The following is a 12,353-nucleotide window of genomic DNA, read 5'->3' on the forward strand; positions in this document are numbered from 1 at the left end:
TGTAAATATATTTTAAATTTGTGTTAAAAATTTACTATTTGTTGATGATCCTTTCCATATCCAGTATTTTTGTGTAAAAGTCTATTTTAACTGAAATTAATGTAGTCACACCATTTCCTTTTCTTAATATTTGCCCTTTTTCCCCCATCCTTTTACTGATAAAAAATCTTTTATTGGGCTAAATGCTAAACATTTTATCTTATTATTGTTTACTTGTAAGAATTACTTTTAACAATTAATATGTAACCTTCAAATTAGCACATTTGGATCACTTATCCTCTAATTCTAGATGGACGTTAATTAAGAGAAATCTCAGTAATGCGGTTGGCCTATGACTCATGCAGACATAACTACACACATTCATTTGGGGAGTTAGTCCATAATGATTTCTTCAGCCAATGGTGTTGGGAAAACTGGACAGCAGCATGTAAATCAATGAAGCTAGAACACTCCCTTACACCAGACACAAAAATGAACTCAAAATGGATCAAAGACTTAAACATAAGACAAGATTCAATAAACCTCCTTGAAGAAAACATAGGCAAAACAGTATCTGACATACATCTCAAAAATGTTCTCCTAGAACAGTCTACCCAAGCAATAGAAATAAAAGCAAGAATAAACAAATGGGACCTAGTGAAACTTACAAGCTTCTGCACAGCAAAGGAAACCATAAGTAAAACAAAACGACAATCTACGGAATGGGAGAAAGTTTTTGCAAACGAAACCGACAAAGGCCTGATCTGCAGAATATATAAGCAGCTCATACGACTTACTAAGCAAAAAACAAACAACCCAATCCAAAAATGGGCAGAAGACCTAAACAAGCAATTCTCCAGGGAAGACATACAAGTGATCAATAGGCACATGAGAAAATGCTCCATATCACTAATTATCAGAGAAATGCAAATCAAAACTACAATGAGGTATCACCTCACACTAGTCAGAATGGCCATCATTCGAAAGTCCACAAATGACAAAGGCTGGAGAGGCTGTGGAGAAAAGGGAACCCTCCTACACTGCTGGTGGGAATGTAGTTTGGTGCAGCCACTGTGGAAAACAGTATGGAGATTCCTCAAAAGACTAGGAATAGACTTACCGTACGACCCAGGAATCCCACTCCTGGGCTTGTATCCAGAAGGAATCCTACTTCAGGATGACACCTGCACCCCAATGTTCATAGCAGCACTATTTACAATAGCCAAGACACGGAAACAGCCTAAATGTCCATCAACAGATGACTGGATAAAGAAGTGGTGGTATATTTATACAGTGGAATTCTACTCAGCCATAAAAGCCAACAACATAACGCCATTTGCAGCAACATGGATGCCCCTGGAGAATGTTATTCTAAGTGAAGTAAGCCAGAAAGAGAAAGAAAAATACCATATGAGATTGCTCATAGATGGAATCTAAAAAAACAAACAAACAAACAAAGCATAAATACAAAACAGAAACAGACTCATAGACATAGAATACAAATTTGTGGTTGCCAAGGGGGCGGAGGGTGGGAAAGGATAGACTTGGATTTCAAAATTGTAGAATAGATAAACAAGATTATACTGTATAGCACAGGAACATATATACAAGATCTTATGGTAGCTTATGGAGAAAAAAATATGACAATGAATATATATATGTTCATGTATAAGTGAAAAATTATGCTCTACACTGGAATTTGATACAACATTGTAAAATGATTATAAATCAATAAAAAATGTTTAAGAAAATTTAAAAATACCAGTATGGTACTGGCATAGAAACAGACACACAGACCAATGGAACAAAACCAAGAGCCCAGAAATAAACCCAAGTATATACAGTCAACAAATTTTTGACAAGGGAGCCAAGAATATGCACCCTCATGTTCACTGAAGCATTATTTACAATAGCCAAGACATGGAAGCAACTTAAGTTTCCATCAATGGATGACTGGAAAAGAAAATGTCACACACATAATGGAATCGGATTCATCCGTGAAAGGGAAGACAGCCTTTCCATTTGCAACAGCATGGATGGATCTTGAGGGCATTATGCTAAATGAAATAAGTCAGACAGAGAAAGACAAATACTGTATGATCTCACTTACATGTGGAATCTGAAAATAAAAAAATACCTGAACTAACAGATACAAGGAACAGACTCGGGTTTGCCAGAGACAGGGGTGGGGAGTGGGCAAAACAGGTGAAGGTGGTCAAAAGATATAAACTTCCAGTTATAAAATAAATAAGTCCTGGAGATATAATGTAGAGCATGGTGGCCATAGTTAATAATAATGCACTGTATAATTGGAAGTTCCTAAGAGAGTAGATCATAAAAGTTCTCATCACAAGAAAAAAAAAGTGTAACTATGTGTGGTGATGGATGTTAACTAGACTTATTATGGTGATCATTTATTTCACAATGTATACAAATATCAAACCATTATGTGCTACCAGAAGCTAGTATAATGTTATATGTCAATTATATCTCAACTAAAAAACAACAAAAATAACAAACAATACCATGCACACACACAGAAAGTCCTCATTATCCAAGGATTACTGATACTTAATATGCTACCTGAATGGAATCAACCTAAAAGGGGAACAGAATTTCATCACAAATGATGGATAAAAGGTTTGGGACTTCACCCAGAAAAGTAAAACCAAAAATTATTTAAATAAGCTTGTTTAATGTCATATTTAAAAGAATTTAGGTTTTGATTGCAGCTATGCACTAATTTTTAGAATGGACCAAAAATTAAATAAGAATTGTTTGGTGGATTTGGGGCATTTCTCCAATAAAAGCATTGCAAGATACAGTATCCTTCACCTCATTTGTGATTCTCCTAGCATAAAAGGGTCATTTTTGTCAAAACATTTGAACAATTCATTGTTTCTTCTAAAGACCTCTCATTAATTTGGTATCAAAATATCTATCACTCATCATCCATGTAGATTTTCTTCACTTCAATTGTTAATTGATATAATTCATGTGTCAGTGGCTTTAGTGTGTTGAAGCAATTATCCAACACCACTTTCAAGTTTATGAATCCTGTATCTTTTGCAAGATTTATTTTACCTTGCAATTAATTTGCAATGTTTCCATTGTTAACATTCAATAGTCAACAAAGGACCAATGATATGATAGAGGGTATAGATGCTAGTGGTTTTAGATTTCTGAGGAGGATTAATTTTATAAGTGACAGATTAATTGGTGACCTTTTCCATGGTATAATGAATTTTGCTTTCCTATACAACCTCATAAATTATACGTGCTCAGAAAAAATTAATTTTTACACACACACACAGACATCTATACATGTATATGTAATCTTGTCAGATATATACCCTAATGGTAGGATTAAGGTTGAGTTTTGTATTTTCCTTATTACCTCTTTGCATTTAATGATTTTTCTATCACTGATCATGCATAAATAGTATAACTAAAAAACTTTTATGACATCAAACAAAAGTAGGCTTTGAATAATGTTGGAAAACAATGAGGTTTGTAGTCTCTGTCTAGTGACATATTTCGTTTGCATTGGTTTTACAAATTGGCAACTGAAATTAGGCCTTGGTAGCAGTGTATCCTATAGTAATTAAGCCCAGAATTACAGGGTACCAGTTGCTATATGCAATAAATGGACTTGAAACGACAGAATGAGAGATTTTGATTATATCTACTAAACAATGTTCTGACTGTGTTAACTCTTGGTAGGCAATACTGCAAATTGATAAACCTGATCCCAGTTTAGGATTAAATCTGATCCTATTTTGGAATTGGGGAATTAAAGAGATTTCCAGTCTCTGCTTTTCCAGTATTTTCTAAGCTTATTACCTGAGTCTCTTGCTACAAATACAGATCCCCATCTTACACTCTCAAAAAAAAAATGTGACTTTGTTGACCAGGAATCTATGTTAACAGATAATTCCCCAGGTGATTCTAATGTAGCCCATCCATACACTGGTGTTAAGGAATCAATGTTTTATTCCAGTAGTTCTAGGAAGAAACCACCAAATGTCTTGGTGAATGGACATTTACACTCACTTCTTCATAATCATATAATGAGTTTCTTAGGGTCCTCCTTGAGCAATAAAATGTGATGTAATTTCTATCTGTATCAACTACCAGCACCTGCCAACCAAGAAAAAGTGATTATAACAGCATTATGCCTCAGTATCAAGTACTAAACAATAGAAAGCAGCAAATATTGAAAGATAAAAGCCATTACTTAAAGCGAACTTTTTGCCAGATTCTAACACAAGTAGATTATAAAAATTTTTCTTAAAGGCCAGATAATACAACCCCATAATTTTACAGGTGAGCATCATAAAGGTGAAGTCACGTGAATTGTATTGAAATAAGAGCTGTAGCAGGATATGTGAATGAATTCCAGCCATTTTTCATGGAGCTGCCAAAACACTCTGCAATTACTTTCCAGAAGGAAATAAGATAGACAAATTTAAAACATGTATCCCTTTGATTTCTATTGTGTTACATATGGACTCACAGCTTTCAAATACTCTTAAAACACAGCATGAAAGCCATTACCTTTACATGCAAGCTATCTGAAGTCTTTTTAAAATTTTCCTTACAGGGAACTACCGCGGCCACAGGTTTGAAATAAAATTGAAAGTTGTAGTGGGAAGGAAAATAAAAAGCCCTTGAGATGCGTTGAGGAAAGCAAGGGTGCAGGTGGCAGCTGCCCCGAGTTTTAGTCCCAGTTCCACAGTCTCTAACCCCAGGATGATTTAGAGCAACCCCTTTGAGTCTTAGTGTTTTAGTAGAGTGGACTCCATCAGTGGTCCCTATGCCCATCCCCACCCTGTCAGAGAAGTGCTCCAGGTAAATCCCAAGCTGGATAGGGAGGGAGATGAAACTCTGTTCACTCTGTGTTTCTGAGAAGCAATTAAGTGACCAAAGAAAACTAAAGCTAACCTGGTCTCTATGACTGTTAATGTCCCCTTGCCCCTTGAAGAAGGTCACAGGTTTGGTCTGTTTCCCACTACTTTCCCAAATCCAAGTCAAGAGCTCACATTCAGGGGCCATGTTCAGTATCAAAGGGTAGCAGTCCTCGAGTCCACTCCTCGCTGGAGGGAAGAGAGCTACAGGAGGGATACCCCATCCCGTGCCTCCAGCAAACCCTTCACAGAACAGCTGCCACAAGCAGTGATGTGACACTGGTCTTGCCTGGTTCCTTTCCCCCGACATTGTCCCTGGCCCTGCTTCAAGGTCTGTGCCCCTTGGGCCATTTCTGCCAATGTCCCTGGGATGTGTACTCAGAAATACTGTGCCCTTCAGTAGCATTTATGCACTATCTTCCAACCATTTTGCTGTGAAATGTGAGCTTTCTTCTCCCTTCTCCATCCCTGTGGCTTCTGCATTGTAACCATCCCCTTTCAAGGAGACACTGCCCAGGAAGCAGGAACAGAAATGAAGGAGACATATGGAAGCAAAAGGTTGTATATCAATCTGGGACTATTGGATTTAGTCAACCAATGCTGATTGCCCACCTCTCCTTGTATTTCCTCTCAAGGAGCTTCTGAAATTTATGAAAGAGAGGCTGGGTCAGGAAGCCAAGACTTCAGGAGTCAAACCTTGGCCCTCTCAGTTCCAGTGCATCTTGGAGCCGTGGTTTCCTTATCTGGAAAATGTTGATAATAATAATAATTTCTTCATACCATTACACTGATAATTAAATGCAGCAATATATATTTATCTTAGAATACTTTTTGATGTCAGAGAAATGTTAGCCCTTCTCATTAGTATGCATTCTTTCAACAAACTGTAACTCTGAGCCTCCTTGAGAAGACAGAATGGTGAACAAGAGCAATAAGATTTCTGCCCATATAGGACTTACAGTTTCTGTAATTGAATAAAATTTAACAGGCAGACTTTAAGGAAATAAACAATAAAATTACTTTGATTATCATAAATTTTGTAAAGAAAATAAAACAGGAAAATGTGTAGTGAAAATAAAACAGTGAAAATGTGTAGTCAGGGAGAGTACATCTAAGGAAGGGCCATATAAGCTGGGACCTGAATGATAAGAAATGTGCACCGATCTGGAGGTTAAGCATTCATGGCTGAATAAAGAAGCTGATGCAAAAACTCAAAGGTAAGCACATACTTCATCTGTTCCAAGATGGAAATCGTGGACTTGCAAATATTATCATGCCTTAGAGATGTAAAATTTCTACCCCTGTGCATGTGGGGATACCTTATATGGACATCTTCATCCCCAACAAGGAAGAGTTGGAGAATAGGGAAGATATGGCTATGGGTCCTAGATGTTCTCTCATTATAAAAGTGATCGATGACAAAGGTCAGTTTATGTGTGGAGATAAAATTCCAGCCCCTTACACCAACAAATAATTTGTTAAATGCTGAAGGCTTAAAGAGTTAAAATCCTTAACAATGGAAATAAGCCAAAATGAAAAAAACCAAATGTCAAGTTACAGGGCTCTTCCATAGGGATACCAGTTGTATGGTTTGCTATTGCATTAGAAGGGGGATTCTCTGCATCAAATTAGAAGCAAGCTAACACGTGAATTTTATGCTTAGAACTTTGAACTGGAAGTGTTCTTAATTTTTCATCAGAATTTTAAAGAAGGATCATTTCAAATAAGTGTTTTCTTCCCTTCTGTTTCATCATTTTTATGGCTTAAACCAAATTACTTGCAATCTGATAGCAGCAGTATCTACCTCAAAGTCACTAGTTTACTTTATTTTTGACTTGGTTATAAAGATCATTTGAATTTGCCCTTCTTGTAGTTTGAAACTTAAGAAAATTAGTTGCTTTGTGAGTGCTGCACTTCCATTTCCAGAACCAAGCCTCAGGCTTGCCTCTGGTCTTGCCCTTTTGAGAATGTTCATGTTCTGTAAAGCAGGTGTTTTCTGTTAAACTCCATGCAGTGTTTGTCATGCTATTAAAGAGAAAATATAGTGAGCTCCTAATTTCTCCAGAACTAGAAGTTAGTGGATTAAAAAAGAAAAGCTAAAAAGTAAAGTGGAAAACACTTTACAAAATCTTGAATTTCCTTATGAATATTCTGTATGTTTTATTAAAACTAAAAAAAGGTAAGTCAAGGAACTAAGGGGAATAAAATAGATAGCAGAATGAGAGAAGCAAAATATGTCAACATAGTAAATAAAATGCTTGAATAACTTTGCCAGGCTAGGTCAGATATTTCTATATCTGGATGTGCATTGGTTTTTAGTAAAGGCAAATGAAATTGCTCTTCAGATGGGAGTTGATGTCAAGCCTTTATGACTGGCAACAGTGCTTTCAGCATTATCACAATATCATATTACTTAACTTAAAAAAGTGAAGCATCTACAATAACTTTCCTAATGACTGTCTTGAAAATGAGAAGCCAAATCTGAATAGATGGGTCCTTAGGGGCATATCTAATGCACCTCTATAATCTGCAACCAAACCAGAGGAACACTAACAGAAGAATGCTGTCCTGGAGAAAAAATAAATATATAAAGAGAGATAGGTCACCAGCTTTCTTATGTTAGTGTGCTAAGAGGAGCAAGAAATTAAAAGCAATATAGAAATTTGAAAACTTCCCTTTTATATACAACTTTCCTGTGTATATATAAAGTTAACAAAAACGTACCAACATCTGGGAAATGGCTCCTGCAATTAGAGAGTAAAATGGTTTACCAGGATGTGAACATTCTATTACTGATAGCTGCATATGGACACCAGAGATTTAAATTAAAACAAGTCTGGACTTGGCAGCAGCCACTGCATAGACCGGACCCAGTTCACTCTCGCCTAGCTCTGCCTCCTCTGTACCCATGTCTGACAAACCCCATATGGCTGAGATTGAGAAATTCGATAAGTCGAAATTGAAGAAGACAAAAACGCAAGAGAAAAATCCACTGCCTTCCAAAAAATGACTGAACAGGAGAAGCAAGCAGGTGAGTCGTAATGAGGCATGCGCCGCCAATATGCATTGTACATTCCAAAAGCATTGCCTTCTTATTTTACTTCTTTTAGCTGTTTAACTTTGTAAGATGCAAAGAGGTTGGATCAAGTTGAAATGACTGTGCTGCCCCCTTTCACATCAAAAATGGTGAATTACTGACAATGAAGGCTGTGCCTGCCTCTCCCATCTGCCTGTCTAGCAGGCAGAGAAGGAAAAGAACTTGCATGTTGGTGAAGGAGGAAGCTGGGTGGGCTGACAGTGAAATCTAGAGTGAAATGCAAGCTGGTCCAAAGTGTCTTGCAGGCTGTAAAATGCAGTTTAATCAGAACGCCATTTTGTTCAAATGATTTTAATTATTGGAATGCATAATTTTAATATGCAAATAAAAAGTTCTAAAACCTGAAAGAAACAAAAACAAACAACAACAAGAAAACAAGTCTGTAGTCTTTTTTTTTCCCCACCAGCACCATGACTACCTGTAGTCATTAGAATGAGAAATAATAAAACATCAAAAGTTGGATGCTGGGAATGCCCACCTAGTACATTATGAGAAGGACTGTTCTACTGCAGATGTAAAGAAACAGCACATCCTTGATATGGTGAGAAATTTCATTGCTGTGAGATAGACACCTCAGAAGTAATCTACAACTTCTTTGCCAAAGCTGGTGTTGGAACCATTGATGTCTCAGATGAACAAAGCAGGATACGTGATGACACTAACTGGAATGAGCTGCAAAAAGAAACAAACTGTCCCATAGTCAAATGTCAATGATTTTGCAGATACTGATAATGTGTTAGCTCCCTCTATTGATTGTGAATTTCAAAGGGGAACAGGCATTCTCCAGCTAGGTCTGTTTTGTTTATTTGTTTGTTTATTTGTTTGTTTGTTTGCTTTGGTTAGTAAGTGCCCTTTATTTCTTAGTCAAAGTTCTTTGGGGGCGGGGTGGAGGATAGCTCAGTGGTACAACGTATGCTCAAGATTGTGGATTCAATCCCCAGTCCTCCATTAAAAAATAAATAAATAAACCTAATTACCTACCTCTCCAAAATAACCTAAAAAACAAAACTAGAAAAAAACCTCACCCTCATGCTTTTAGGGGGTGCTGAATATATCTCAGTGGTACAGCATATGCTTAGCATGCACAAGATCATGGGTTCAATTCCTAGTACCTCCATTTAAAAAAAAAGAAAGTTCTTTGGGGTACAAGTAAGAGAAACACAAGCAAAGTTAATATAAAATGAATAAGAGGGTTTATCATAAAATGCAGGGTCACTCCATGTATTCCAAGGACAGGATGTGCCATCAGGTTCACAAAAGACGGAACCAGGAACGAGAAAGCTCTCAGATAGCTGCTCTCTCCCTATCCCAGGCTACCTTTGCTTTGCTCAGCACATCTACTTCCCTGTCTCAGTCTCTCTGTATCTGTCTCTGTCTCTGTCTCTGTCTCTCTCTGCAGACAAGCCCCTTAGGCTCTACAGGTGTGTGGTACAAGATGGCTGCCGCACAGCAGTAGCTTCAGAACCCTGTTTACAGGACCTCCCACTTGCAGACCAGGAGACACCATCCAGGATCTCTAAGTCTTAATTTCCCGGAAAAGAATGACTAAGTTTATTTATTTATTTTTACAATGTTGTGTCAAATTCCAGTGTAGAGCACAATTTTTCAGTCATACATGAACATACATATATTCATTGTCACATTCTTTTTTTACCATGAGCTAACACAAGATCTTGTATATATTTCCCTGTGCTATGCAGTATAAACTTGTTTATCTATTCTATATATACCTGTCAGTATCTACAAATTTCGAACTCCCAGTCTGTCCCTTCCCACACCCCACCCCCTTGGAAACCACAACTTTGTATTCTATGTCTATGAGTCTGTTTCTGTTTTGTATTTACGTTCATTTTTTTTAGATTCCACATATGAGTGATCTCATATGGTATTTTTCTTTCTCTTTCTGGCTTACTTCACTTAGAATGACATTCTCCAGGGACATCCATGTTGCTGCAAATGGCGTTATGTTGTTGCAGCCATTGTGGAAAACAGTGTGGAGATTCCTCAAAAGACTAGGAATAGACTTACCATATGACCCAGGAATCCCACTCCTGGGCATATATCCAGAAGGAACCCTACTTCAGGATGACACCTGCACCCCAATGTTCATAGCAGCACTATGTACAATAGCCAAGACATGGAGATAGCCTAAATGTCCATCAATGGATGACTGGATAAAGAAGTGGTATATTTATACAATGGAATACTATTCAGCCATAAAGCTAGGTCTGTTTTGAGCACAGACGAACAGAAAGAAAATTTAACCAAGACCAAATATCCAGGAGAAAAGAAGCATAAATGGCACTGGTGGTCAGTAATAAATTACACTAATGCAAATGATTTTGATGCCAAAGCAACAGTCACTAGATTTGTTTGTGAACTACAAAATAACACATCAAGATCCAATCCCGTTTTTAACCTGTACATCAGATCATATCACTCCTCTGCTTGAACCTATTTCCCATTACACTTAAAATAAAATCTAAACTCCTTCTGGCTTACACAGCCTTGCAAGGCCCTCTGGCCACAAGAAGATAAGAGGGAAAAGAACTCCAAGCAGAGAGAACTGGTGCAAAGACCATAAAGTGGGAAGGAGCTTGACATATCTGAAGAGCAGAAAGAAGGCCTGTGTGAGCTCCTCTGCTACTACTCTCCCCTCACTTCCACTATCCTCCAGTCATTCTGCTTTATTTCTGTTCCCTCTTATCTTCTTGTGGCTGATTCCTCCTTGAAATTTAGGTTTCAGTTTAAATGCTGCCTCCTCAAAGAAAACCTTCCCTTATTTCCCAGTATAAAGGCTTGTGTTAGAGATACAAATTTTGAAGCACAGATGAGATTACTTTAGGAGAGAATATGGAGTAAGAAGAAGGGTTTTGCTAGAGCTCTAAAATCCCTAAATCGAGGCAACATTTAGCTATTAATTCAAGACTATCTGGCTCCAAAACTTCTCTTTCTAAGATACTATGTTGTCTCTCAAAGAATAGGTGTTGAATAAAATTAAATTAATATGTAAAGTAAACCATTGCAGAGGGTGAAAAAGCTAAAAATAGAAGCATATACTTTGCTAGAAAATGAAAAGATATTTGAGGTATGTCTTAAAGAATAAATAAGATTTAGACAAGAGGGGCATCATGTGCAAAGGCATTAAGGCATGAAAGAGCATGGCATTGAATTGTTAACTCCAGGTAAGCAAGGACATTGTCTGTCTTGTCCACTGCTATGACTCCAGAATCCAGAATAGGCCTGGCTTATAGTAGGCACTTAGTACATACTTGTTCAAGGAATGGGTAGATGGATGAATGAGTGAATGACACCATACAGGAGCAAGCTTGAACACAGGGTATGTTGGTGAGAGAAGGAGAATATGAAGCAGGAGAAGGAGAGAGAGGTCAGATCACGGAGGGCCTTGAGTTCTCCATTGAGAATCTTAGGCTTTATCTTCTACATAACGGGGAGCCAATGAAAATTTTAAGTAGAATTTGGAAATGATCAGATTTTGTTTTAGACAGAACAATCTCAAGTGATTAGGAGTGAGTGGGAGGGAGATGGTGAAGAAGATACTATAGGTACAGATATATTACTTCTGATTTCTAGTGCCCAGATCATTTCAGTCATGGTTATCTGAATGTACCTGGGTCAGTCTATAGCCCACCCAGAGCCAATAATAATAGATAAGGTACAGTATATGCTGCACATATTAGAGTGGGACAGTTTGTATGGTACCTCATGACCAGTGCTATATTTTTGTCATGCTTAGAAAAATATTGAGGAATGAAGTGTATATAATTTCCAGTGTATATATCTCATTATTTCTTATTTTCCTTTTCTTTATCCCTAAATGTAAACCAAATTAAATGCAAGCTATCATTATGCAAGACCTAATGAAGGAGAACTGATGACAAATACAGTGCTTGTTCAATAAATACTTATTGTTCTTGCATGCTTACTCTCTGCCTGGCACTATTGCTCATTTATCATTGCAACAAGCTTTGAAAGCAAGTGCTATTATCATCTTCATTTTAAAGGTGAGAAAACTGAAGCTTGACAAGTGAGATTTATAGGGGATAGAATTAACATGGCTTGCTGATTGTTTGGATGTAAGCTATGAGGGAATGAAAGCATTCAAAATGATACCCAGCTTTTTGGTGTAAGCAAATGATTGCATAGTTGTGCCATTCACTGAGATGGGATTAGGGAAGAAGGTAGAGCAAGTTATGGGAGAGGGAAGAGTGAAAATACATTGTTTTAAGTGCCTGAAAGAGATGCCCAGCTGTCATTAGATATTTCAGCCTAGGTTACAGGAGTCTCGCCTGGACTTCTATATGTGGGAATCATCAGCATACAGATGATAACCAAAGCAATAGGATTGG

The 12,353-nt window shown here is 37.4% G+C and overlaps 1 long non-coding RNA gene and 1 pseudogene across 2 annotated transcripts in view; one reads left to right on the forward strand and one right to left on the reverse strand.

Annotated features, from left to right (window-relative positions):
• The window catches only part of LOC141576456 (uncharacterized), a 36,657-nt gene that overhangs the window by 23,161 nt on the left and 1,143 nt on the right, over positions 1 to 12,353 (reverse strand). The window lies entirely within an intron of this gene.
• Positions 7,786 to 9,728, forward strand: LOC141576312 (thymosin beta-4-like; annotated as a pseudogene).

The sequence above is a fragment of the Camelus bactrianus genome, chromosome X (assembly GCF_048773025.1).
Source record: "Camelus bactrianus isolate YW-2024 breed Bactrian camel chromosome X, ASM4877302v1, whole genome shotgun sequence".
NCBI lineage: Eukaryota > Metazoa > Chordata > Mammalia > Artiodactyla > Camelidae > Camelus > Camelus bactrianus.